Source organism: Pongo abelii, chromosome 7 (assembly GCF_028885655.2).
Source record: "Pongo abelii isolate AG06213 chromosome 7, NHGRI_mPonAbe1-v2.0_pri, whole genome shotgun sequence".
Lineage (NCBI taxonomy): Eukaryota > Metazoa > Chordata > Mammalia > Primates > Hominidae > Pongo > Pongo abelii.
In genome coordinates, this window is record NC_071992.2 from 120,812,813 (window position 1) to 120,840,194 (window position 27,382).

Sequence of the window (27,382 nt, forward strand, 5' to 3'; positions counted from 1 at the left end):
CGTGTATTTCAGAGGTTTCAAAATGTTTTAGCAGTTATGATTTTTTCAAATGACATATTGCTTTGAATCATAAACAAATAAGCATAATAGAGTTTCTCTAGTTGAACCAGAAGAGGTTCTGTAGCATCTCCAAACACACACACTTCCCTCATCGCACATGTGTGTATATCCCGGGTATGTGGAAGGCGGTGTGTGTGGGTGTGTGTGTGGACAAATTAAAGGAACTTCAAAGCTGACAGTGATCTGATCCGTACCTTCGAAAAGCTTTCTGTAGTACAAGAGAAAAGGCATAAATACAGACAATTATAACCAAAGTTAGAATACATTCAAGTCTAAATAAAAGTATTTCTACCCCAGAGAATATACTTGCTTAGTTCTTTGTCTTAGGAAAATACAAAAAATTACAAAGTACACAGGTTAACATTAAAAACACCAGATTTCTGCCACCCCAAACTAATTATTTCAAAATTTTTTTTGGTCATATTTGTATGATTTGTATGGGTCTTTTATTAAATGAAAAAACGACAACAAATTCTGTTTTCTTTGATGGTTCAATTCCCTTTCCCCTAGCCAGTATCCGTGAATTTGGCGTGTGTCCTTCCACCCTTGCTTAATGTTTCTCCACATATATATGTGTATCTACATATAATGCTTTCTCTGTTGTTCTAAATTTACATATGTAGTATCAAACTTTTTTTTTTTTTTGAGACGGAGTCTTGCTCTGTTGTCCAGGCTGGAGTGCAGTGGTGGGATCTCGGCTCACTGCAAGCTCCACCTCCTGGGTTCATGCCATTTTCCTGCCTCAGCCTCCCGAGTAGCTGGGACTACAGGCGCTGGCAACCACACCTGGCTAATTTTTTGTATTTTTAGTAGAGACGGGGTTTCATCGTGTTAGCCAGGATGGTCTCGATCTCCTGACCTTGTGATCTGCCCGTCTCTGCCTCCCAAAGTGCTGGGATTACAGGTGTGAGCCACCGTGCCCGGCCCAAATTTTTAAGCTTTTTGTATTTTTTCCCATTCAGCGTTGTAGTTTTAAGATAAATACATGTTTTAATAAACAGATAGAGCGCTCATTTATTTTATTGCTGTTTTAGTATTCCATGTTGGGATGACATCTCTATTCCTTTCCCCAGTGATGGGTATTTAAGTTCTTTCCAGTTTTTCATAATTGCAAACAATGCTGCAATAAACATCTTTGTATATATGTCCTTGGGTAAGTGTGTAAGAGTTTCAGTAAGAGTTCCTTCAAGAATAATAGAAATGAGGGGTCACAGGGGTTACACTTTCACCAGACCCTGCCAAATCGCTCTCCAAAGCAGCTCTGTCAATTTTTACTTCCAACATAAATGTATGAGAGTTCCTTTTCTCCACATTCAGGCCAGTGTGTGGCATGTTTGAACTTTAAAAAATTTTGCCAATCTGATGGGTATTTTTATTTGTCATTCCTCAATAATTAGTGAAATTGAATATTGCTTCAAAGATTTAGTGACCATTTGATTTTTTTTCTGTGAATTTTTAAAAATTATTTTCTTTTTTTTAAGTCACTTTCTTTTTAGGTTAGACTGATTACTTCTCCATAATATATTCTGTAAATGTCTTCTTTCAGTAGGTTGTTACTTTTCCTTAAAACTTGTTTATAGTATTTTTGATATACATAAAGTTTTAACTTTTCTAGTGAATGAGATTTAATTTTTGTAGGTGTGAAATAGAGATCTAATTTAATTTTTTTTAAGAGGCAGAGTCTTGCTGTATTGCCCAGGCTGGCCTCGAACTCCTGGACTCAAGTAATTCTCCCATCTCCTCCTCCAGAGTAGCTGGGACTATAGGCATGTGTCACTTATATCCTGTTTAATTAAATTTTTTTCCTATGAAAATCACTTTTGATCCGTCTTTAGATCCCATTCCATTAACTATTTTGATCAAATAGGGTAATGGAGCATGGGTTAAGAACACAAGTTCTGAAGCTAGAATGCCCGGGTTCAAATCCCAGATCTATCACTCACAAATTTTGTTATCTTAGATGGGTAATTTTCTGCCTCAGTTTTCTCATCTGCAAAATGGGGATGATAATAATATTTTTCTTTATAGATTGTTTGTCACATCCAAATTAGTTCCTGTATGTAAGCATTTAAAAGAGTTCTAAAATGTAGTAGTACTATATGTGCTTGCTATTATAATAAATTCTTCATAAGAATAAATAAAATAACCTGAGTTTTAAAATGCTATCTTTTATTTTAGGCATGATAAATGTATTTGTATGTGGCAAGGGGAATCTGGGGCATGATGGCGTACATATTCAGAAGACTAAAATGACATACAACTAACTCTTTTTTTAAATTATACTTTAACTTCTAAGGTACATGTGCACAATGTGCAGGTTTGTTACATAGGTATACATGTGTGGAGACATACAACTAACTCTTAATTATATGTGTTATATTTATGAGCCCCTCCAGGATAAGGACTACAAATAGCTCATTTTTCTTTTTATCCTTAGTACCTATCCAGTGCTTGGCACAAGTAAACTGTCACCAAAGATCTGATAAATGAATGAAGGAATGAATGAGTGAACGAATGATTTTCTTACGTATATGTTTAGCCATACACTCTACTATTTCCTGTCAGTATTTTCTCAGAATGAAAATTGCCTTAATATCAGCACAAACAAACCCAGGAGGATCAATCAGCTGCAAAATTATTATGCAAAGTGTTCCTGAGCCAAATGTAAATGACTTTTGGATTATCTGATGTTATGTATTTTCTGCATCACTACCCGCTCCATCAGTGTGAATATTCAGATAGGTGTGCTAAGCAATCAAGTGCCTGTTTCACCATCAGGGAGTCCAAGGAAGTAAAACCATCCCAAATTATTTTAGAATGGCCTCCTCTTTGTTAATGCTACTCATTCTGTTTGTGCTCTTGAGTTGATTACAGTGTAAGGGCTTTTAAAATGGAATTTATTGCTATGAAATTTACTGATATCTTTATCTGGGAGGGCAAATGTTGTGTCATGGTTCATATATCAAATTACTGTTCAATCATCCATCTACCCATCTATCCATCTACTCTACAGATATTTAGGGTGATACTGCTGTGTGCATTGGGTAGTACTGTGGAATATGCAAAAGAGTGTGTTTGTTCCAAGAGCCTGTAGGAAATTATGATGCCCATTCCTTGAAAAAATGCACAGATTCTAGTGTAAGATTCACTATCTTTGAATTAAAGCTCTAATATCTACTGAGATACTTGGGGCAACTATTTAAACTTCCCGAGTACCCATGAGGAAATGCCTATAAATTATGTGGAGAAGAGTAAATACTTTCTAAAGATTAGTTTTCATTCCTACAGTCTTGGCTCTCAGTGGATACCTTAAATGCAAGTCATAATATCAATAACATGGGAAATATGACAAAGATATTTGTGAGTATTGGAAACTACAATTGGGGCAACCCAACCATGATTTAGTGTCTGCTTCTGCAAAGGCGTTGGCATGCCATTCATTACAGCTAATATTTATTGAGTCGTTACTATTGGGCAGGCTCTCATCTAAGTGCTTTTACATGTGTTAATTATTTTAATATTTCCAACAATGAAGTGAGGTGGGTATTATTACCTCAAATTTACAGATGGGGAAACTGACCATGGAGTAGTTAACTATGTTGCCTCTGGTCACCTAATAGCAATTGGCAAAATTAGAGTCACACTCTGAAGTCTGGCTGCAGAGCCCTGGCTCCAGCCTGTCCTTATTTAAAATGATGGGTTGAGGAGTAGGTTGGACCACTGGACAGTCCATGGGCCTGGAGTTTGTCTCTTGGTTCCAAGTTTGTTTCTAGGAAGCACAGGGGCCTATGACATGCAGAACATGGAAGCCAGCTTTAGGTTTCCCTCAAGTGAAAGAACTATGTCTTGTTCTACAAGAAAAAGTTTCCTTGACCTCTAGGTGATGAGAGTATAGCCCTCTGAATTTGAGTTCAAAGTAGACATTTCTTTAATGTATTCAACAAATACTTATCATGCACATACATTTGCCAGATGAGGTGTTGTCAGGACATAGTGGATAGCAAGATGAACATGGTCCCAGCCCTGAATGAGTATATTGAATCGTACATTATCACTGTATTCCACTTTATTCTCCTTTGAGGAATCAAAGGATTACTTGAAAGCGTTCAATATCTAGTATCTATCATCAGGTTTATTGTTATTTGTTAGTCATTTGCACGTACTATAGATCAACTCAAGTTCCCCTGAAACAATTTGATCCAAACTAATAAGGTATAGCAGAGACTGGATAGTGGTTCACCAAACCTTCCAAGCACATTCCTGAACTACAGTTTTCAGACTCTTTTGCACTTTAGGTGTGGCTGTGTGACTGAGTACTGGACAATGGGCAGCCAAAAGAAAGGCACACCATTTAGAATCCTGTTTCAAAGCACCTCTCATGTGATCCTCCACCATCTCTCTTCCCTTGTCTGCTGGCTAGATGCTGACACCCAGAGTGACTTTGGAAAATTCTGTTAGTGTGGGAGCTGAAAGACTGCAGAGAGCCCAACACCCACCTGCACTACTACTCCAGCAAATTGGGCTTCCTGTTAATGACAGGTCAGATTCTGTTAAACCACTGAGGTTTTGAAATTGATTTGTGGTAGTTGCTTTCTCATATGGGCCAGGTTTGAGTATTTTTTCTTGTGCATTCTAATAACCTTTTAAAAGTTTGATTATCTTTTGTTTCCTGATGCTGAATCAGCTCCCTACTTTCTACTGATCTTTTTCTGTTGTGGCTTCTACCTATAGGCATGTCTAAGTCAGGGCCTTGTTACACGGAAGATGAGCCGTTATTGAAGAAAGGGCTATGACACCAAATGCATACAGAAGTAACTAAAGAATATTTAAAGTAGGAGAGATTTGGAGAGAAATGTGGACTGCTGTCTGAGGCAATTTTTTTTTTTTTATTTTGGCAGGAACAAATACCTCCAGATTTCTATATTTATTTAACAAAGACATAGTCTTATATGGTATCAGAGAGACATGGAATCTAGAACCTGCTTGCTGAGAATGAAAAAGGTATCTTCCAATCAAAACAAATACCTATGAGACATGTGTTAATCCTTCCCAAGGGTGTAGTAGCTCCATTATAATTGAAATGCCACCATTTTTTCAGTTTGTTGGGGTCCTGTGATCCAGCCATTTTCATTGTATTTCCTTTCTGTGTCAGTTTCTGTTCTACAATGATAAAATATTTGAAATTCTGGTATTGAATTTTATCCCCTCATGAGACTTTCCCATTTAGAGACATGGCTCTTTTAGCAGTGCCAAAGTTTTAGCTTCTAAAATTCAGATGCAGAGATTTAAAACAGTGGCAATCTGGGCAGATGTCAGCAGGTGAGAGGTTTCTTCAGCCAGTTCTCATAAAGCACATATCCATACTGCACTGTGGCTTCTAATCCACAAATAAAGCACAGATCCTACCGTGATCATCAGCAGAGTCTCATGTTCAAAGGCAGATATTTTATTCAAATAATCTCACTCTGCTCTGTAGGAAATACTATTTTCATTATGTTTGCAAACATGTTAGCATTCATTAAAATGTGCACTGCCTTCAAGAAAGATTCATGGCAAGCTTTTCCTGTTAGAGGACATATTTGGGAACAGCTTTTGTGAGGCAGAAGTTTATAACATTGGTAGGTTTGAAGTGTGTAATATTTTACATTGCTACTCTCATTAGAAATTTTCGGAGTGCAGGCATCTGGGGTACTTTTGTTCCCTCCAGCCATCTGACAGGGCCAGGCCTTCCATGGGCTTTGAAGTTTGTCAGTTTATATTTTGATAGGTTTCTGTATGTGCCAGACCTGACAACTTGTCACAGAGGAAGGAGATTTCAACATGGGTTCCAGCTCAGGTGGAACCCGGAAAGGAGTTTTTGTTTTTCTCGGAGCCTGAGAATAAGCAGTCCTTGTGTGTCTTCTTCATAGAAAATGTGTTGCAGTTTGAAGGTACTTCATTAAGCAACTGTTTTAAAACTACAGTTATAAACTACAGAATTTGAGAATTGGAAGGACCTCAAGACCCTGTTTTCCTGTGTAGGACTTCATTCCAGACTGGTTTTGTATTGTTTCTTTCATTCCATGCATGGTGTCCCTATCTGTTGTAATACTTTTGAAGGCCTCCTTTTTAGTTCTTTATTGTTGCCCTTATGCCACTTTCTGTGGTCTGTTTGGGTTTTCTTCTTAATAGCTTCATATCCCATTTTGTCTGTTGAGAACAGGCTTTGTCTTCTTCCTCCATTGTATATTTTTATTGCCTGACTAGGTATTATTCTGTTATACTATGGATATGATACTAAGATCTTGAAAGTAAAAAGTGTTCATAAATTGAATATAATTTTTATATAGACTTACATTAAGTTTTCAAAGATGTTTAGTAGTCTGATGAAATACTACCTAGTTCCAGAGGTGCAGCTAGAGTGGAGTCTTTCCTTTCTAGATGAATGAGCACTTATACAGAGGCAAAGCTCTATAGAGTACACATAAAAATTTAAGTAAACTTTAATTTTTAAAATGAATGTAATCCCCACAGCCATGCATGCATTGCATGCACATTATACACACACACAGACACGTACACACACAAATACATGTGCACACACACACACACGCAAATACTTTTACTTCATAGTAATGGCCAGGGAAGAAAAGGACTAAAAGTGTAATTATATCAAAAGTGACTGGTGTTTAGGGGTACATTGGACCACCAGAGACCTTAAAAATTTGAGTCCAGGCAGACAATGATTAACCATCACCCCACACCCCAGCAAAATATATATCCTTAAAAATTATGCTGTGACAATCATATCTTTCATTTTAATGGCAATTTTGAACACTAAAATGAAACCCTGTATTGTCAAATTGTATCAGCCATGTTTGTGTTTATCATTATTTTAGAAAACAATCTGGTAACCAACCAAAGAAAATCTCATCCTTAGAGTCGTCCCGAGGAAGAAGGTAGGTCCCTGGAAGAGAGAAATGTCCCAGGGATTCTCTATCAATACTTGCTATTTTTATTTTCATTCTGATGTATCTTAAATTGACTGAAAATTTATTTGCTTCTTTATTAGTGATTGATAAAAATAATTGTCACAATACTGAACAAGTTGTTTCACTTTTATTTCTTCATTAAAGGGATCGCAATTCTGGTTTAGTTGGGTTGCTGGGAGGATTAAGGGATATGATCCTTGTAAAGGTCAGAACACAATCTGATACATAATAGGGACTTCATGTTGGTGGCTCTTCCTGGCTCTATCTTTTGGCATCCACTTTGTGGCTGGTATTGTGTCGTCTCCACTCTTGTCCTTTTTGTTGCCTACTTGCATATATTTCCAGGAAATTTAGAGGTCATGCTGAAGTCACAAGGATCTACGTTTCTCTTTAGAGCTTTGAGATACTCCCTGGCCATCTAGGGTCTGCTTGTCACAAGCGTGGCTCCTACAGCTTCCACAGTTGTTATAAGTGAAACTTTGTTTATCCTGTCTAGGGATAGGATACACGGGGATTTATGGAGATACAATTCAGTCATTCTATTTTACATTAGTATTTGAAGCCATCTGTATCTTCTTCTAAATTGACAGTTAGAGAATCTGATAATCTAACCAAAGCATTCACTCTAACCCAAGTAAGGGTCAGTGACTTCTGGTGATCAGGGCTCTAGCATTTTGGCCTAATTTGAAGGAGGGCTCTAATTGTAATAGATACAATGGAATTATAGTTGGGAAAGATCTACGAAATGCTTGGGCTCATTTCCTCATTTATATAGATGAAACTGAAGCCCAGAGAGGTTAGGTAAGTTTTCCAAGGTTACTTTACGAATTAAATTGAGATCTGAGACTGGAACTGGAGTATTCTGATTTCTAATGTTTCCCTGCTCCTCTGTGCTCCATTATATATGGAAATACATGCTTTCTTGCTGGTTGGATATGTAAGGCTCCTCAAATCATAGAACGTGAACAACTAAATGCTTCTGTCCTCAAATTTCTTTGACCTTGGCCTTTCTTATTCAAATAGTCAAATACCTAAAAGCTCTATGCCAGCAGTGTTCTATTCATTGATAAATAATGATAAAATTACAGACATTCAGGGTTCATCAGATACATATTGAGTACATGTCAAACACTGTGCTTTTTGCGATGGATACAGCAATGGACAATATATATTTTCTGCCATGAGGAAGCTCATAATCTAGTGGAGGAAATAGATTCATAAACAAATAATTGTAATTCAAATAGATATTACAACTTACAATGTAAACAGGGTCCATTTATAATAGTTTTTGAGTGTGATCGGGAAGCAGGTATACATATAGTTTTTGAGTAGTACTTTCTTACATTGAGATGAGTATATTAGGGTACTTATTAATTCTTTTCCCCTTCTCCCATCCCCTTACCATTTAACATAAATTGTATTAAAAGAAATAGTTAACCTTATATCTCAGCATTTAATCTACAGGATATTTAAGTGGGACATTCAGCAAAAAGAAGAAAGAATGTCACCCAAAGATGGATAAAAATACATTTTTGTATCATTTTTTGGTGAGAGAGTTTGCACATTTCAGTCATATGAAGGATAGCTGTATCATGTTAGGTGGAAGCATGCATTTGCTATTAATTTAGAAGTTAAATAAGGTTAAAAGATGTATGTGCGAGTGCCAAGTTAACAAGGGTTGGGCTTTAATGACTTTGTGCTGTGGCAAATGAGCTAAGCTGGAGCTGCATTTCCCAGAATTTCATTAACGGTATGGTTGCTGTTTGGGGAAATTGTGTGAGATATGGAAGGCAGACTGAAGCAGTAGCCTATATGCTCTGAAGATCAGAGAGGGTGTTGGGTACCACCTCAGCTCATGCACATTGCCCCTGATCTGCAGACTCACTATGAATGAATGTGACACAGTTACTCGGCCCACAATCTTCTAGTACCCACTGATGAATACTCCCTTTCGATGTCACCTAGCTTTGGGCCAGGCTCAGGGGCACCTCCAAGGTGTAGGGTACCAACTTGTTTTGCAGATCACCTATGTCACTGAGGTTGCAGGGTGCAACCCACAGATGCAGGTTCTGGTTTTTCCTAACTATACCATTCTTCACTTAGAGCTTATCTTTTGATTTTTCTGCTTCACTGACCTACAGTGAGTTCAGGACCAGACTTCTTCACTAGTTCCCACAACTACATAAGGTCTAGTCTTTATTATGAATCCATTATTTCTTATCACTCACACTTGATTATGTGTTCTTGAAGAAACCCTTTCAGATCCAAAAGAAGACCTTCATAAACTATGCATCTGAGAGAGGCCTAATATTCAGAATCTATAGAGAAGTTAATTCAACAAGTAAGAAACAACCCTATTAAAAAGTTGGCAAATGACGTGAACAGACACTTTTCAAAAGAAGACATATCTGTGGTCAACAAGCATATGAAAAAATGCTCAACATCACTAATCATTAGAGAAATGCAGATAAAAACCACAATGAAATACCATCTCACGCCAGTCAGAATGGCTATTATTAAAAAGTCAATAAGTAGGCCAGGCTCAGTGGCTCATGCCTGTAATCCCAGCACTTTGGGAGGATGAGATAGGCAGATCACCTGAGGTCAGGAGTTCAAGACCAGCCTGGCCAACATGGTGAAACCCTGTCTTGACTAAAAATACAAAAATTAGCTGGGTGTGGTGGTGCACACCTGTAATCTCAGCTACTCAGGAGGCGGAGGCAGGAGAATCGCTTGAATCTGGGAGGTGGAGGTTTCAGTGAGTTGGGATCACACCATTGTAATCCATCCTGGGTGACAGAGCAAGACTCTGTCTCAAAAAAAGTCAAAAAGTAACAGATATTAGTGAGGTTGAGGATAAAATGGAATGCTTATATACTGTTTGTGGGAACATGAATTAGTTAGGCCACTGTGGAAAGCAATTTGGAGATTCTCAAAGAACTTAAAACTGCCATTTAATCCAGCAATCCCATTATTAAGAATATATCTAAAGGAAAATAAATTGTTCTACCAAAAAGACATAGGCACTCATATGTTCTTTACAGCACTGTTTACAATAGCAAAGACATGAAATCAACCTAGATGCTCATCAATGGTAGATTGGATAAAGAAAATGTGGTACATATACACCATGGAATATTACGCAGCCATAAAAGAACAAAATCATGTCCTCTGCAGCCATATGGATGCAGCTGGAGGCCATTAAGCTAAATGAATTGATGCAGGAATAGAAAACCAAATACTGCATGTTCTCATTTAAAAGTTGGAGCTAAACATTCAGTATACATGGACATAAAGATGAGATCAATAGAGGGAGGTGAAACAAGATGGCTCCAGTGATTGTTCCCCCGACAGGAACACCAAATTGAATAACTATCTGCACCAAAAAGCACCTTCATAGGAATGAAAAATCAAATGAATGCAATCACAGTACCTGATTTTAACATCATATTAAGGAAACAATAGTTTCTGCCTGGTAATCCAGGAAATTCTTCTGGATCTTACCCAAGACTACTAACATAGTGTCTCTATGAATCTGCAGGAATCAAAGTGTTACTGGGATTGGGGTGCCCCCTAAAGCAGATATTGTTTCAGTTACTAAAGTCATAGATCATAACACTCAAGTCCTGGAATACCTGGAAAACATTCCCAAGAAGGATGGGTTTCCTCAAATGTGTGGAAAAACTTCCCAAGAAGGATGGGTATAAACAAGCCCAGACTGTGAAGACAATAAATACTTAACTCTTCCATGCCCAGACACAGACAAAGATCCACAGGCATCAAGACCATTAAGGAAAACATGGCCATCAAGGAAAACATAACCCCACCAGGCGAACTAAATAAGGCACCAATGACCAATCCCAGAGAGACAGAGATATGTAACCTTTCAGAAAGATAATTCAAAATAGCTGTTTTGAGGAAGCTCAACAAAATCCAACCCATCACCACCAGTACATATTTCCCTTCCCCTCTCTTGAATGTATTTTGGTTGAAACAAGTGACTCTAATTTATTTAGAATATGAAGACAACCTTTTATGATTTTTTTCACCCCTCTTTGGCTTACTGGTATTAATTGTATTCCTGTCAGTCTGAACATGATTCTCTTTAAGAGAGCAGAAATGAGTACATTTAGAATTGGGGAATTTACTTGTCTTTGTAGACCAAGAATTTCTTTGAATAACTTTGTCCTATTATGTTATAGTTTGGTACAATATTTGCTCAATGTTTATCCAGAAACTCCATGAGCTGTGTGAAAGACATGAATACTTCCACTGATTTTTTTTCTTTTCTTCACAGCAAATATATTCTTCTTTTAAATCAAATACATCTGTAGGTTTTATGATTGATCCTATTCTGGTATCATAACGTTTATGTCTCCTGAGCAATGTAATAAAAATATTTTAAAGGAAACGGGAAGATATTTTGAATACAGAAATGCCTAGCATTACCCCAAAACTTTTGGAGAAAATAACTATTATAGAACTATAAATAAATATAAATACATCTTATTAATTATCTTTAAAAATTAATATCCTATGAATGAGATAACACTTGGAAGTGTCTATATTTTCCCTCCTGCATGTCTAAACTCATCTATACTAGGCTTTCTGGGCAGGGTGTGCTGTAGTGTTTCTCAAACTTGCCTGTGCCAAGGCTAAACATTACAGATCCTCAGGACCTTTCTTTAGAAATTCTGGTTCTTTAGGTTTAGGATGTGTTTGTAATGCTGAATGTTTAATAAGTACTCCAGAAGATTACATTAGGGGACCTCAAAAATTCATGGAGAATTAAAAGATAAAAATGAAAAACATAAACCTTATTTCTCAACATCAACTCCATCAAGGTCAAGACACTTTTGTAAGCAATGAGATCTGCCATTTAGTCCATCCCTAAAGAACTGAGGGTGCTTGGAATTTAACTGTGTCAATGCAGTCATTTGCATATGATCAACGAAAGAAAAATGGGTGCACTTCACAGACTTTTTAAGATTAGAGAACAAAAAGAAGTCAGAAAAAGCCCAATCAAGACTCTGAGGTGGATGCCTAATGGCTCTCCATTGAAACTCTTGCAAAATTGCCCTTTATTGATGAAAGGAATGAGTAAAAATGTTGTGGTGGATAAGGACTTTCTGGTGAAGCTTTTTCTAGATTTTTTTTTTTTTTTTTTTTTTTTTTGCTAAAGCTTTGGCTAACTCTCAAAACGCTTTTATGGTAAGTAGATGTTACCATTATTTGGCCCTCCAGAAAGTCAATAAGCAAAATGCCTTGAGAATCCCAGAAAACTGGTTGCCATGACATTTGCTCTTGATTGGTCTGCTTTTGCTTTGACTGGACCACTTCCATCTCTTGGTAGCCATTGCTTTGATTATACTTTGTCTTCAGGATTGTACTGGTAAAGCCATATTTCATCTCTTGTTACAATTCTTTGAAGAAAAGCTTCAGGATTTTGATCCCACTTGTTTAAAATTTTCATTGACAGCTTGGTTCTTGTCAGTAGCTGATGTGGGTGCAATCGTATTGTGTAAAATTCCTAAGCACATCTTAAATCCAAAGAACCAGAATTTCCAAAGAGGGGTCCTGGGCATCTGTAATCAAGTGGAAAGTTTGCTCAACTTTAATTTTTCAGTCAGAATTGTGTAAGCTAAACCAGTGGAGATGTCTATGGTGTTGTTTGTGCTATCCATTGTCAGTCCTTTTCAATTAGGGCATGAATGAGAGAAATTTTTTCCTTATGAATTGGTATGGAAGGTCTGCTGCTGCAGGCTTCATCTTCAACGTCATCTTGTCCCTTATTAAAATAAGTTAACCATTTGTGAACTGCTGACTTCTTTGGGACACTGTTCCCATAAACTTCTCATAAAGCATTTTACCCTTCTTTCACCCCAGATCTACCCTAAATTTGTTCTTGCTTCAATTGTAGCAGAATTCATTTTACTCTGACATGGCTTTTTTTTTTTTTTTCCCAAACTAATGTCTTTTTCTTCTAAGTGCCTCAAACTTGATCTTACTTAGGCCTGTTATAAATTAGTATGAGTTTATTTTGGTGCAAAAACATTTTGAAGTCCATGCATAGTTTTTTCATTATATGCATTTTCCATGAACTTTTTGATAACAGGTGAGTTTGGGAAACAATGGAAAGAACCCATTACTTTAAAATCACCTTACCCATTTGTGAATTCAGAGTCTAAGGCTTACCAGCTGTATGAACTCAGACACATTATTTAACCTCTTTGAAAATCAGTTTCCTCATCTCTAAAGGGGAAATGTTAACACCTTCCAAAATAATTTTTATGTGGATTCAGTTATGTAAATGTAGCTATTCCAGGTGCTATTTTTATTGAAACGTGGAATCTTTTTTCAAATCTTTTAATCTTTACACTTGCTGGAAGAGAAAATATAAAAATTCTGAAACAATACAAACATAAATATTTAATTATTCTTTCTCTTTCTTAAAAATTTTTTTTTTTAGAGACAGGGACTTGCTGTGGTACCAAGGCTGGACTTGAACTCTGGGGCTCAAGCATTCCTCCCACCTCAGCCTCTCAAGTAGCTGGGCCTACAAGTCTTCTTGGCTTCAAGTCTTCTTTCTCAATGTAAACAACAGTAGAATCATTTATTAATCTATAAAGTATTTGAGGCATGAAAGCTCAAATTTAGAAGATTGGTAAGCCAATTGGTACTGATATCTTTCAGATATTCAAAGACAACACCACAATTGTTATATTTCCATTTTATTAAATGCAAGAAAATTTCTGTAGATTTCTTCTACACACTTTTAAAAAAGTCTATAGGAAGTTCTGTTGTTTATCAGTTTCTTAAAATAGTGTTTCTCAAAGTGTGTTCCCTGGCCCACCAGCATCAGGATCATCTGGGAACTTTCTAGAAAAGCAAAGTCTCAGTCCCTATCCAAGACTCCTAAACTAGAAACTCTTGAGTTGAAGGCACTGCAATTTGTATTTTAACAAGGCCTCGGAATAATTCTGATACAAATTACAGTTCGGGAATTGCTGGTCTAAATCCAACTTCTGATCCCCTTCCTTCTTCCAATCTGTTCATCTTGTGGTTTTCCCATGTACATAAATGGAAACACTATTTTCCCAGATCTTCATGTCAAAAATGTTGGAGTTATCCTTGATTTCTCATTTGCTGTCTACCATACATCCAGTGTATCAGAAAGTCCTGCCATTTCTACCTTTAATCACCAAAATATCACCATTAAATTCCCTCTACTATTAATATTAATACCCTCATCCAAGTCTCTATTTTCTCTGGCATGGATTATTTAACAACATTTTAATGGACCTCTCTGCTTCCACTTTTGCATTCCTGCAGACTGTTCCAACACTGAAGGCTTCCTTCATGATGCCTTTAAAACAGAAGCCTGATTATGTTACTTGTACTGAATTGTGTATTGGCACGCGAGCTTCTTTCCATTCTTTTTATATCCCCTTTTGTAACCTAGAAGTTGGAGGCCTAAAAACTATATTACCCTGAATTCCTGCCACTAGAATTCTAGGCTAAATGACAACAATTGGAGAAAATTACTAGAGATTTGGAAAGTGGAATTGAAGAAACAGAAGAATATGGTGCAGAAGCCATATTATTTTTCCTCTGGCAAAACAGAGGTTGTATAAATTTTGGTAGAAATGAGATTTTGTAGGAGCCTCAGAAATTTTTCTCTGAATTACCTTCCTCTATGTTGGTAGTTTTGCAGCTGTTTCTGAAATTTCTGTCACTTTCTGACTCTCTGAAATTTAGTAATCAACATAAGAACTAGTTGGCAGCAACTTTCTCTCATCTTCATTATTGTAACCCTGCTAATGATTTTATAAACATGAATTCCCTGTATAAATCCCTTCTTGCCTGAAATACCTGGAGTTGTTTCTGTTTTTCTGAGAGAACAGTGACCATTCTTCTGATCAAAATGTTTGATTAGCTTCCCATCTCATTCAGAGTAAAATTCCTTAGGTGCCTACAAGGCCCTACACAATCTGGCCCCTTTACTTCTGGGATCTCAACCAGTTCTGTGCTCTCTTGCACTAACTCTGTTCCTGTCAGACTGGCTTTCCTGCTGTTCCTTAAAGTAACCAGGTATTCTCCCACTTAAGTGCCTTTGCACTTTTGTTCCCTCCGCCTGTAGTGCCTCTCCCCCAGATAGTTGCTCATCTTATGTTCTCATTTCCTTCAGTTCTTTGCCCAAATGCTGTCTTTTCAAAGGGGCATTTCCCTGACAGCCCAATTGAAAAGTAACTTCTACCCCCAGCACAAGTTATAAGAGGTAGGTGGTGGAATTACCTCCATTTAATAGATGAGAAAATATACAACCAGGAAAGAAAAGCTCATCGAAGTCTCATGGTTTTTAAATGTTAAACCAAACACGTATCCAAAGGGCTTACCAAACAACTTTGAAAAGACTGGGTGATTAATAAATGCTCATGTTGATGTTGCAGTGATGGGGGATGATTTAAATTCTCTTCAACAAGATCAGTTAGGACTGTCCTATAATAGGGAAGTCCATTGGAGTTTTAGTGATTGATTATAATAGATTTCACAATGTATTATGTTCTCTGAGAGGTTAGATTAGCTCATATATATGTATATTTTTCCTGCAGAGGTAGGTCAGAATAAAAGAAATTAAAATGTATTTTAAAAAATGGATCTTCTAGTATAGCCACTACCCAAATTTCTGGTGAGGGTATTCAGGACAATCTACATATTTCCTGATATCAACTTGTTATAATGATAGGATGGTCTTAGATTAAATTACTCAACTCCTGTTAGTTCATAGTATTCAGTGTTAAGAAATATATTTACTATTGTGTTAAAAGTAATGGGAATAAGGAATTTGAGTTTATAGAAAAATAACAAAATGGAATTACTATGGCAGAAATGCTCCAATAGTTCTCTGTAACCTCCCTTTTTAAAGGATATATTGATTATTTTCATGAATGCATGGTTGGAGGGGAGTGGTAAGAAGAACAATTTTATGTAAAAAACTTTCCAATTTTTAGTATGAAGAGTAAAAATAAATCAACTGGAGCCAGAGTAATATTGAAAAGGTTTGGCAGAGCTGACTAGAAAAATAAAATGCATCTAGTAATCTCTGTGACCTGGGCTATTTAGCTACAACATTGTGCTCTGTCTCTAAAGAAAACAGCGAACTCTTAAGGAACAAAAATAAGATAACTCTTTTAAAGAAAAATGGATAGAACAATTCAGGAATAAATGTAGTTGAAAATGGCAAAGGAAACACAAAGGACAAAATTGTCCTTTATCCAATTTAAGGAGTGAAAAACAACTAGAAGTGTGCTGAGATTCTGTGCTGTAAGAAATTTGAAGAGACAAAATTGAAGGTTGAAGTTCTGGTCACAGTTTTTCTGGAAATGGGCTTTATGTAATATCTGGGCATAGACAGTGAAAAAGCATCCAGAGCTGGCTTTTTGTCATTCCCTGTAAACTCCAAAAGACATGTTTTGGTTTTTTTCTCTCTAAACGTCTATAGTGACACTAAAAGACATCCACAGATTTCTCTATTTCCATAGTTATGTTTCTGCTTTGGATTATAAAAATAACTGGTACTTTACCTTTCTTCCTCTGGTTTTGTACCCACTAATTTATTCTTACAGCATTCGGTGTAATCTTTGCAAATGCAAATCTGATCCTGTCTCTTCTGTGTTAAAAGCCATTCAATAACTCTCCGTGGACGACAGCAGCAATTCCCAAAGTCTTTTCCAATAACTGCCATAGAATATTAGTAGATATTAAAGACAAGATGTGGCGAACTGTAAGTTAAGATTAAGCAGTTTTGTTTACAATAGGTCTTCTCAAGATCCTTAATGTTAATGTCCCCAGTGAATCTCCAAAAGGGGGAGGAATATAATATGCAAAGTTTCCCAAACTTACTTGATGATGAGATCCATTTCTTTTTCATGAAGTGTCTTGCAGGATTAGTTTGGAGTGGGACACATATTTGAAAATGCTTGTTTATAGCACAGTGCAAATTTATGAGTGAAGCAAGGAATGAATGGAATGATCTGGAACCTACGGACCATTAGTTTGCATTTCCCTAACGTATTATGCTTTCTTTCTCCTCCATGCTGCAGGTATTGGAAATTCCCCTAAATTTCTCATCAACCCCACCTTTTCCAATCCATTGAGTAACATCTACTTATCATTTAGGACTCATCATTTAGCTTTTTACTGGTTATTTCCATAGCTCCGACTTTGCACTTATCCTCTTCAGCTTGCAGAATTGTTTAACTGGCATTGCTGTTTACATAAAGCATTCCTCTGACTTAAGATCTGAAAGAAAGAAAGTGAAGGGAGCTGAGAAAAGCCTGTCAACTCAGTTTATAGAAAGATAACAGATCTGATTGCTCTCTTCTCGTTTTTGGATGAGTAAACAGAAGGAAAAGGGATCCAGGAAAAAATTCTACAAAATAAAAGATGGACAATAATTCTCAAGATTGTGTAGAAAGAACATTTGAAACAATTATTAAAATAAACAGTACATTTTACATAATATATATTTGATTTTTGAATAATATAAAAATATAAGCTTGGAACGAGGATGCTATATGTAATAAAGCAAGTTTTAAAGGAAACTAAAATGCAGTAACAGCGGTATATTAACTAGAAATTGGAAATAACAATATACAATGCATAAAGTCAAAATTATTTTAAAGAAAATTATTAAGACTGTTTTAGAAGATGGGAGAAACTCAAATAAGTGGTGATAATTAAAGAGAAGAATATAGCTATGGATAACAAAGGATAGAAATTTAGGCTAAAGATAATTTATGTTCCTAAAGATGAGTTGGTAATAAATGGAACAGAAGTAATACTCATAAATGGAATAAAAAGAGGGTAAAGAAATAGAGCACATATAGAATAAGATCTGTGTACCTGGCAAAATTAAAGAGGGGAAATTAGTATCTCTATCCTATAGAAAATTTAAAATCACAATAAAGAATCTTATAAGCAAGATTTCAGGAAGGAAAAAAATTACCTACAAAAGTAGAAAAGTTAGGCTGCCTAACATTAAATGCTTTGACATAATGGCATAGTGTTTATATAATTTTGAAGGGAAAAATTTGTGACTTCAGAAATTTACATCTAGCTGCATTGCTGTTAAGATGTGAAGTTAATAGAAGGACATAATCAGATTTAGACACAATTAAATATATTTCACATGTCCTTTACTAAAAAGTTACTCAAAATATGTTTTGCCAAATGAGAAATGAATCAAAATAAGAGACTCAACAATTAAAAAATGCCAGACATGGTGGCTCATGTCTATAATCCCAGCACTTTGGGAGGATAGCTCAAGTCCAAGAGTTTGAGACCAGTCTGGGCAACATAGTGAGACACTGTCCACAAAAATTACAAAAAAAAAATTAGCCGAGCGTGGTAGTGGGCCTGTGGTTCTAGCTACTTGGGAAGCTAAGGGAGGAAGCTGAGGGAGGATTGGTTGAGCCCTGGAGGCCGAGGATGTAGTGAGGATGATTGCATCACTGCACTCCAGCCTGGGCAACAGAGCCAAGACCATCTCAAAACAAACAAACAAACACACAAACCCTAAACTAAAAAGTTATATATGAACTGAACTGACAATGAACATTTCAATCAGATATATAGACTTGGATACAGTGTTTATAACAATGGTTAAAATACATAAATACAAAAGTTATCAAAATATAAGGAGTAATTGTCAGAAACACAGTATTGGAAGACTTAAATGCATCCTTATTTAATACATAGAATTGGGAAAATATTACTAAAAGATTTAATTAGTATTTATAAAATTAACCTACATATAGGCCTCTACATCTAATTTTGTCTACTAAATATGCAGAATGTTTCACCTTGTTTTTGAGGTGGCTCATGAAACATTTATAAAATAATCATATACTAGGCCACAAAAAAGCCTCATTCAATTCCTCAAAATGATTTAAATAGATCACTTTCTTTAATATGCAATGAAATAAAATAATTTTTTTCTGAATTTGCAACCACTTATACTTTAGTTTTCTAAATAATTATTGACTGTATGTTAAGATTGTAGTTAATAAATAATTTACAAAGTACTAGCAATGAGAACACAACATTAAATCTGAGATTTTTTCCAGAGCCATAATGATATAAAATGATCAGATTTTTAAAAGTGCTTTTATTACTAAAGAGGAAGGAATAAAAAATAACTTATTAAAGGCTATGGATCACTTATAGCTTTTGTTTTATATTTCCAAATTTCAGACTTCTCTCCCTCTACCATACATAAAGTTTATACTAATGTACATGTTCAAGAATGTTGACTTTAGTGCGTGGTCCTGGCTTTAGTTATTATTTTAAATACTTGAAAATTTGATATATTTAAAAAATATAAAGTGTTTGGCTACCCATGAGGTTAAATACTTTTTTTTTTTTTTTTTTGAGACAGGGTCTCACTCTGTCACCAAGGCTGGAGTGCAGTGGTGCTGCGATCTCGGCTCACTGCAACTTCCACCTCCAAGGCCCGAGCGATCCTCCCACCACAGCCTCCTGAGTGGCTGGGACTAGAGGTATGTGCCACCACTGCCAGCTAATTTTTTCCTTTTTTTTTTTTTTTTTTTCTATAGATGGAGTTTTGCTGTGTTGCCCAGGCTTATCTCCAACTCTTGGGCTCAAGCGATCCGATCGCCTTGGCCTCCCAAAGTGTTGGGATTACAGGCGTGAGCCACGGCGGTTGGTCTAAAGAATTTTTCTATTGTTTATAGACTTTTATGTTTCTATTATTGCAACTTGACTTTTATGGGAAACGGATTATAAATTTATCAGAACAACCAAGATAATTTTGAGAAAGAATAATAATAAAGAGGCTTTATGCTACTGGATAATCAGTGCAGAAATGACACAAGTGCACACATATGGATTAGTGAAAAAGATAACAAGCCCTGATAGACTGTTGCCTGGACTGCGGTGGTTTTTAAACATGCATTTCCTATTCTTCCCAGGCATACGGAGATACTACATTTCCTGTCTTCTCCTGCAGTTAGAGGTGGCCACATGTTTGAGTTCTAGTCAGTGGAATTCACCTCCCCATAAAAAATTCTCATGGAGGCAGGGGAATCCTCCATGTTCCTTCTCCTGCTAGCTTGAGACAGACCAGCATAGACACCTTGCAAGCACATGCTGAAGTGAAGTCTCAGCATGGAACGTTCTGGGTCCCTGAATCCCTGCCTGCAGGAGATATACCTGGTAATCAGCAAAACTGTTTTGGATTCGATGTGATTAAGATACACATTTATTTTGTGTTATTCCATTAATATTTTGGCATGTTTTGTTGTGACAGCTAGCCTTACTCAAAACATAGGCGTTTACATATGTGCATAAAAATAAATTTACTCCATGAAAATATGAGGATATAATGGTTATTAATTTGTGGTTGCTGTCAACCTGTGTTTTGTGTGGCACCTATCATACTAAATGGTTAGTTTAATAATTATTATTATTAACTTATCACTTCAGATAGTTCAGATCAATTGTGAAAAATTTGATTATCCAAAAAGTGGTGTTGGATTACATGATTTAAAATTTGAGAAAAATAACTTGGATCTCTAACTCAATTACTTCTATTATATTAAGCTGGGGTTCCCCAGTCCCTGGGCTGCAGACCAGTAGTGGTTAGGAACTGCGCCACACAGTAGAAGGTGAGCGGTAGGTGAGTAGGCATTACCATAAGAGCTCTGCTAAGAATCAGTGGCAGCATTAGATTCTCATAGGAGTACGAACCCTGTTGTGAACTGTGCGTGCAAGGCATCTAGGTTGTGTGTTCCTCCTGAGAATCTAATGCTGAAGATCTGAGTGGAATAGTTTCACCTCAAAACCATCTCTGCCCATCTGCCCAACCCCTTATCCCCGATCTGTGGAAAAACTGTCTTCCACGAAACCGATCCCTGATGCCAAAAATGTCGGGGACCACTGGTGTATCTGGTGTCAGCCTGTTCACGTGCACATTCTAGTTCTGTCTCTTTCTAGGTGTGTGAGAACAGTCAGGATACAATGCAGAAATTTAAATTATTATGAAAATAGTGATGATGCGTAAATTAGTTGCATTCACTGCTAGTAAAACTTTACATGGGTAAAATTGGAAAGTAATCAATTTTGTATGTGTGTAAAATGTCTTAAATTTTTTTATAATTTTATTGTACCTATGTAGCTTCTAGGAATTTATTTTAAAGAAATAATCACAGAAGTTTATATGCACAATAGGCCGGGTGCAGTGGCTTCAGCCTGTAACCCAGCACTTTGGGAGGCTGAGGCAGGCAGGTCACCTGAGGTCAGAGGTTTGAGACCAGCCTGGCAAACATAGTGAAACCCAGACTCTACTAAAAATACAAAAATCAGCTGGGTGTGGTGGTGCACGCCTGTAATCCCAGCTGTTTGGGAGGCTGAAGTAGGAGAATTGTTTGAACCCAAGAGGTGAAGGTTGCAGTGAGCAGAGATTGCGCCACTGCACTCTAGCCTGGGCAACAGAGCAAGACTCCGTCTCAAAAAAAAAAAAAAAACAAAAGTATATGACCAATAATGCTCATAGTTGCATTATTTTAGCAGGGATAATCTGAAGACAAACTAAATGTGTAACAAGGGGAATTGGTTGTAAATGTGGGCACTCATCAGATATATCCCATAGTGATTAAGAGTGTGGCTTAGTGGCACATAGTCCTTGCTTTGCTTTGATTCTTTTCTACCTCAACCACTTATTAGCTGTGTGAATTTGAATAAGCCACATAATCTCTAATTTGATTTCCTTATTTATAAAATGGGGCTAATAATAGCACATATTTGTCTCATAAGGTTGCTAAATGAGAATTAATTGAGATAGTTTATGTAAAGCATCTGATACATAGTAGATGGTGGCTACTAATATCAACACGTAAAGTATTAGAAACTAGTTACAGATTATGATAGACCATATGTGAGCAGAACATCTAATGAATGTATGCCTCCTGTCAATAGGAATCACCTGGGAATTTTTGATTTTTCTTTTTCTGCACCTACCATGTCTAATTTTGCAGCAAGTTCTATCCTTTTACTAATACTTCCTGCCTTTCACCATCCGTCCTCTCCACTGCCCCAGGCTTAGTCTGAGTCACCATCAACTCTTGCCTGGACAACTGTGATGGGCTCCTGGCCAGCCCTGGCCTCACTGCTTGTCTTCCTAAAGCCTGTCCTCTATATATACAGTAGCCGGGCTGAAATTTTAGGGTTTTTCTGAACACTTTAATCCCTTCTAAAGGCTTCCTATTACAATCAGAATATAATCTAAACTCCCAAAGATGCTCTTGGATCTGGCTCTTCCCTAACTTTTTAACTTTATCTTTCTCCATGATGTCTCTCATTTGCCACATTTCAGAAATGATGGTCTTCTTTTTGCCCCTCATACATTCCAAACTCATTTCCATATTAGGACCTGTGCTCCTGAATGCTCCTTTTGCTAGGAATGCTCTTTCCTGAGATCTAGGTCTACTCTCAAGTGTCATCTTCCCAGGGAGGCCTTCAGACTGCCCTAAGGATAGGAGCTTCCATAAGTTACCTTTTACCTCCTTACCCTACTTTATCTTCTTCGTAACACTTATCTTCTTAATTTTCTTACTTAAGTTTTTTTGTAGCCATTAGGATGTAAGTTTCTTGAGGAGAGAGGCTCTGTTTCTCACATTCAACACTGTCCCAAACACCCAGAACAGTTCCTGGTGCATGGGGGCCCACCCAGGCAGTATTTGTTAGCTGACTGTCCTCCTTGACTGTGTGGACATTTGTGTTTTGGAACAGTGGAAGAAAGGGACTTCACTGTTTACCTTATACATGACATTATTGAAATTTTTTTGTAATATAAAATAAAATGATGATAATTTTTTGATATGGTTTGGCTGTGTCCCTACCCAAATCTCATCTTGAATTGTACTTCCCATAATCCCCATGTGTCATGGGAGGGACCCGATTGGAAGTAATTGAATCATGGAAGCGGTTTCACCCTTGTGATAGTGAGTAAGTTCTCACCAGCTCTGATGGTTTTATAAGGGGCTTCCCCCTTTGCTTGGCTCCCATTTTTCTCCTTGCTGCTGCCATATGAAGGATGTGTTTGCTTCCCCTTCCACCATGGTTGTAAGTTTCCTGAGGCCTCCCCAGCCATCCTGAACTGTAAGTCAATTCAACCTCTTTCTTTTATAAATTACCCAGTCTTGGGTATGTCTTTATTAGCAACATGAGAACAGACTAATACATTTGTGAATTAAGGGTACTTTTAAATCATTTTATTTGTAATCTCCACACTTTATGTATTTCCCTAAAAAATCTGATTCTTTTTAGAATCAGAATAATGTTTTTAAAATGCTATAAAATCTGAATCAGATTAAAAATTTTGATTACATATCTTCATAGATACCCAGGTGGTAATTGGTAATAAGAATACATAATAATTCATACACAGCTAGCCATGTTTAAGCAATGGATAATGATTAATAATTATGGTGTCAGTGATGATAATAAACATGGTAATTAGAAAACAGGAATGGTTGTGCCTGATTATGACAGAAATTATAGGAAACATTCTTCATTTTCTTTCTTTCATATTTTGTTGTTATTTTCCTGTCTCTCAGTAAAATAAATATAATGTTTTCTGTCTAAAGGTGACTATGTCTTTACTGTGAAATTTCCAATGTGGCCCTTGAATGTACCTGAAAATAGATATGATGCTCTGTGGTGAAAATAAGGCTGTAATCTGGAGATGAAAGAAGAGAGTCACTGAATTCAGAAAAATATTCTAAAAGACTGAAACTGAGAAAGGTAGTTATTTCACAAAAAGAAGATGTAATTTTACTTGTGAAAAGATTCCATAGGAGCCTAATAAGCTTCCCAATGTTTTCTTCTATAGAGTTTTTTTTTAAAATTCCCACTTCTAGCTTTACTATTTACCCATTGTTTCATTCATAAAACATTTTTCTTGTGTTCTACTGTGCCAGGTACTGTGCTAGCATTTGGGAGAAAAATTATGACATGGATAGACACAGTTACATTTCACAGGAAAATACACGAGCTAGAGCTTGAGAAATAAGGTCCAACATATTGAGAGAAACCAGAGAAGCCTCATGAAGTAGAAGGCAAAGTTAAATTTATATTTAATGCTGGTAAAATTTCTATTTCTGAAGAATCAAAATGTAAAGGCATCTATTGTGGTAATTCACCTGTTTTCTCTTGTAGCTTTTGGTCTGTTTTTACTGTTTTACCCCCATCACTTCTTATTCAGAGGATTGAGTTTATATGGGTGATTTTTCTGGAAGCAATCGCCCTGGGCTGGCAAAGGGTGCAGCAATTCATAACAGTACAGTCTATGTCTCCCCCCCATTTTAAAATTTAGCTTCGCTGTTATTTCTTTGACCTGCCCCCACTCCGTTTTCAGATTTGTATACTCGTGTTTCATGTATCAGTGATGATTCCAATTACACGCTAGGTAACAAGAGTTTAATAAAATGTGGCAATAAATTGTGGAAAGACATCATGCATGTGAAAAAAATGTATTAAGAAATGTGTTCCAGGTAGAGCTTCCAGTATTAAATGACTAATCACTTCCACACACATACACAAAGTGAGGATTTTATTTAGTGGAACTTGGCCTTTCAAAACTAGAATGCCAAGCAGTACCTTCCAACTGGTTTCTTAGCTTGTCTGAGGCATGGGGGCAATTGTTTCTTTTTACAGAAAACTTTTCAGATGGTCTTCAGTGGCTCTTCCACTGAAAGAAAGTAGGGTATCTTGTTCAAACTCATGTTATTTTTATTTTAATGACAAATGGTAATAAAAAGAATGGGTAATAATTTATGTTCCTTACAACCTAGTGGGCAAATTATCTAAAATTGAATTCACGCTCTTCCTTTGATTGTAAACTTGGGCAAGTTTCTTATGTGCCTCAATTCTTTTGTGGCAACACTGAAAGAGTAATTTATTTACTAAGGTATTGTGGAAGATTAGTAATTTTAACAAATGAATGTAAAACATTTAGCCCAGTGTGGGACACAGAATAAGCATTCAATAAATATACTATTATGAGAGTCAAGTTTAAGGATTTGAATAGGTAAAATAGTTCTAGAAGAAAGTAAAACAGGCTACGTAGGGGTAAAGATGCTGTTGTTTGGCTTTTTGTTTCTTTGTCATCTCCACATTATTCTTTATGAGACCTGCTTCTCCATCAGCTGTAGCATCAGATGGGCTCAACTCTGCTCACCTTACCTTCATTAACAACTGCCAACAGGGGTCCCAAATTTCAGTAGCCATTTCCTGAGACAGAAATCATGAGTGCAACTCCTTTGTGTCCATTTTGTTTTAAAAGAAAACATCCAGAAAACATTGTAGATAAGGAACCCACTTGCTGATCATCAGGTTGGTCTTCTCATTGCTCATGCCTCAGGAATATTCTTGTCTGTTTTTTGTGTAAGAGATGGAGCCTTGCTCTGTTGCCCAGGCTGAAGTGCAGTGGTGCCATCATCACTTACTGTAGCCTCAACCTCATGGGCTCAAGCGATCCTCCCACCACCTCAGCCATTGAGTAGCTGGGATTACAGATGTGTGCCACTACACTCTGCTTTCAGTAACATTCTGAGAACCCATAAACGAGCCAGCCCCGCTCGATTTGTAGGTGAGTGTGTTAAAACAGAGGCCATCTGGGCTGTGGGCTCAGAAATCCAATTACTTTCTCATTGTGTAACTTTGAGAAAGTTGTTGAACTTCTCTGTACCTTTTTGTTCTCCTGTGTAAAATGGCAATAATGATACCTTACGGTGCAGTAGCAAGGATTAGAGAGCACATCTTTCATAATGCCCAGGATGGTGCTTGGCACGGAAAAGGAATTCAATAAAGGCTAGTTATTGGTATATTATTGATGATTTGTGAGAATAAAATATCAAGTTAGATGGTAAAACTGGAACTGATGCATCATATATTTATAAATGAGTTGACCTTTATCCTTAGGGAAGTAACCCATAAAAAAGGTTACACACGATTGCAGTTTTGGATGCAGGAAAATTATGGTGAAGAACAGAGACATTAGAGGCTACATTTTTCTCGTAAATGTGTGAGTAAGGAAAGAGACAGTCAAATGATAATTGAAATTGTAGTATCAGTCGTTATGCACATTATTAGATCCTGTTTCAAATGTAAATAGACTCTGAAAACAAAATTGTTTTTTAAAAGGAGTGCAGATATGCAGGGATTTGGGGGCTCTGCTCTTCATATCTTCTCATGAGAATAATTATAAAAATAGCAAACATTTTTTGCGTGCTTACAACACTGAGTGTTACATGTGTGTGACTTACTTCTCACAGCAACTCCATGAGGTGAATACTATTTCTTTTAGCATTTTACAGGAAAAATGACCTTTTCTACTGTATCTTCCCAAGGAAGAATAGAGATCTCCCTTTTCCCATGGTCCGTGAGATTTGGGAAGCCATTGCTTGTCTTGTGTGGAAAGAAAAATAGAGCACTACAAGATCTCTAGGAGGGAAGGAAGCCATATCTTGGACAACCTTTTATGGTTCCATATCTACTCATATTTATGATCACATATAATAATATCCCTATTACTAGTATGAAAAACATTTATTAAATTCTCATGATTTCTGCCTTATATAATGACATTTCTAGAAATGAAGGGTATTGAAAAATATGCTTTTAAATGAATACAAGTATGATAGTGTACTGAAATGTTCATTGAAGAAGGTGACCGATATGGTTTGGCTGTGTCTGCACCCAAATCTCATCTTGAACTGTGGCTCCTGTAATTCCTAAGTGTTGTGGGAGGGACCTGGTGGGAAGTAATTGAATCATGGGGGCGGGTCTTTCTCAGGCTGTTCTTGTGATAGTGAATAAGTCTCCTCATGAGATCTGATGGTTTTCTAAAGGGGAGTTCCCATGCACAAGCTCTCTTGCCTGTCACAGTATTAGATGTGTTTCCTTCCACCATGATTGTAAGTTTTCTGAGGCCTCCTCAGCCTTGTGGAACTGTGAGTCAATTAAACCTCTTTCCTTTATAAATTACCCAGTCTCGGGTAGGTCTTTATTAGCAGCATGAGAACAGACTAATACAGTGACATATACCTTGTCTATTAATTTGGAGATACATATACATTTATATATAGATTTTACCATTTACAAAAATTAATTCATATATATATATAAATTGTTTTTTTAAGGTTATAGCAAATGTAAAAAATACCTTCATGGGAAAAAGAATAATCAGGGAGAATGATTTCTTATTGTCTTAGCTCAGAGTCAGCTATACTTTGGGAGTGCTAATATGCTCAGCTGATTTTTTATGGGGG

The 27,382-nt window shown here is 36.7% G+C and overlaps 1 long non-coding RNA gene across 2 annotated transcripts in view; it reads left to right on the plus strand.

Annotated features, from left to right (window-relative positions):
• LOC112134636 (uncharacterized) overlaps positions 1–27,382 on the plus strand; it is a 299,572-nt gene that overhangs the window by 218,215 nt on the left and 53,975 nt on the right. For both annotated transcript variants that reach the window (XR_008509231.2, XR_008509229.2), the window contains one exon: positions 19,471–19,591. This is a non-coding gene — a long non-coding RNA (uncharacterized LOC112134636). The remainder of the gene's footprint in view (positions 1–19,470; positions 19,592–27,382) is intronic.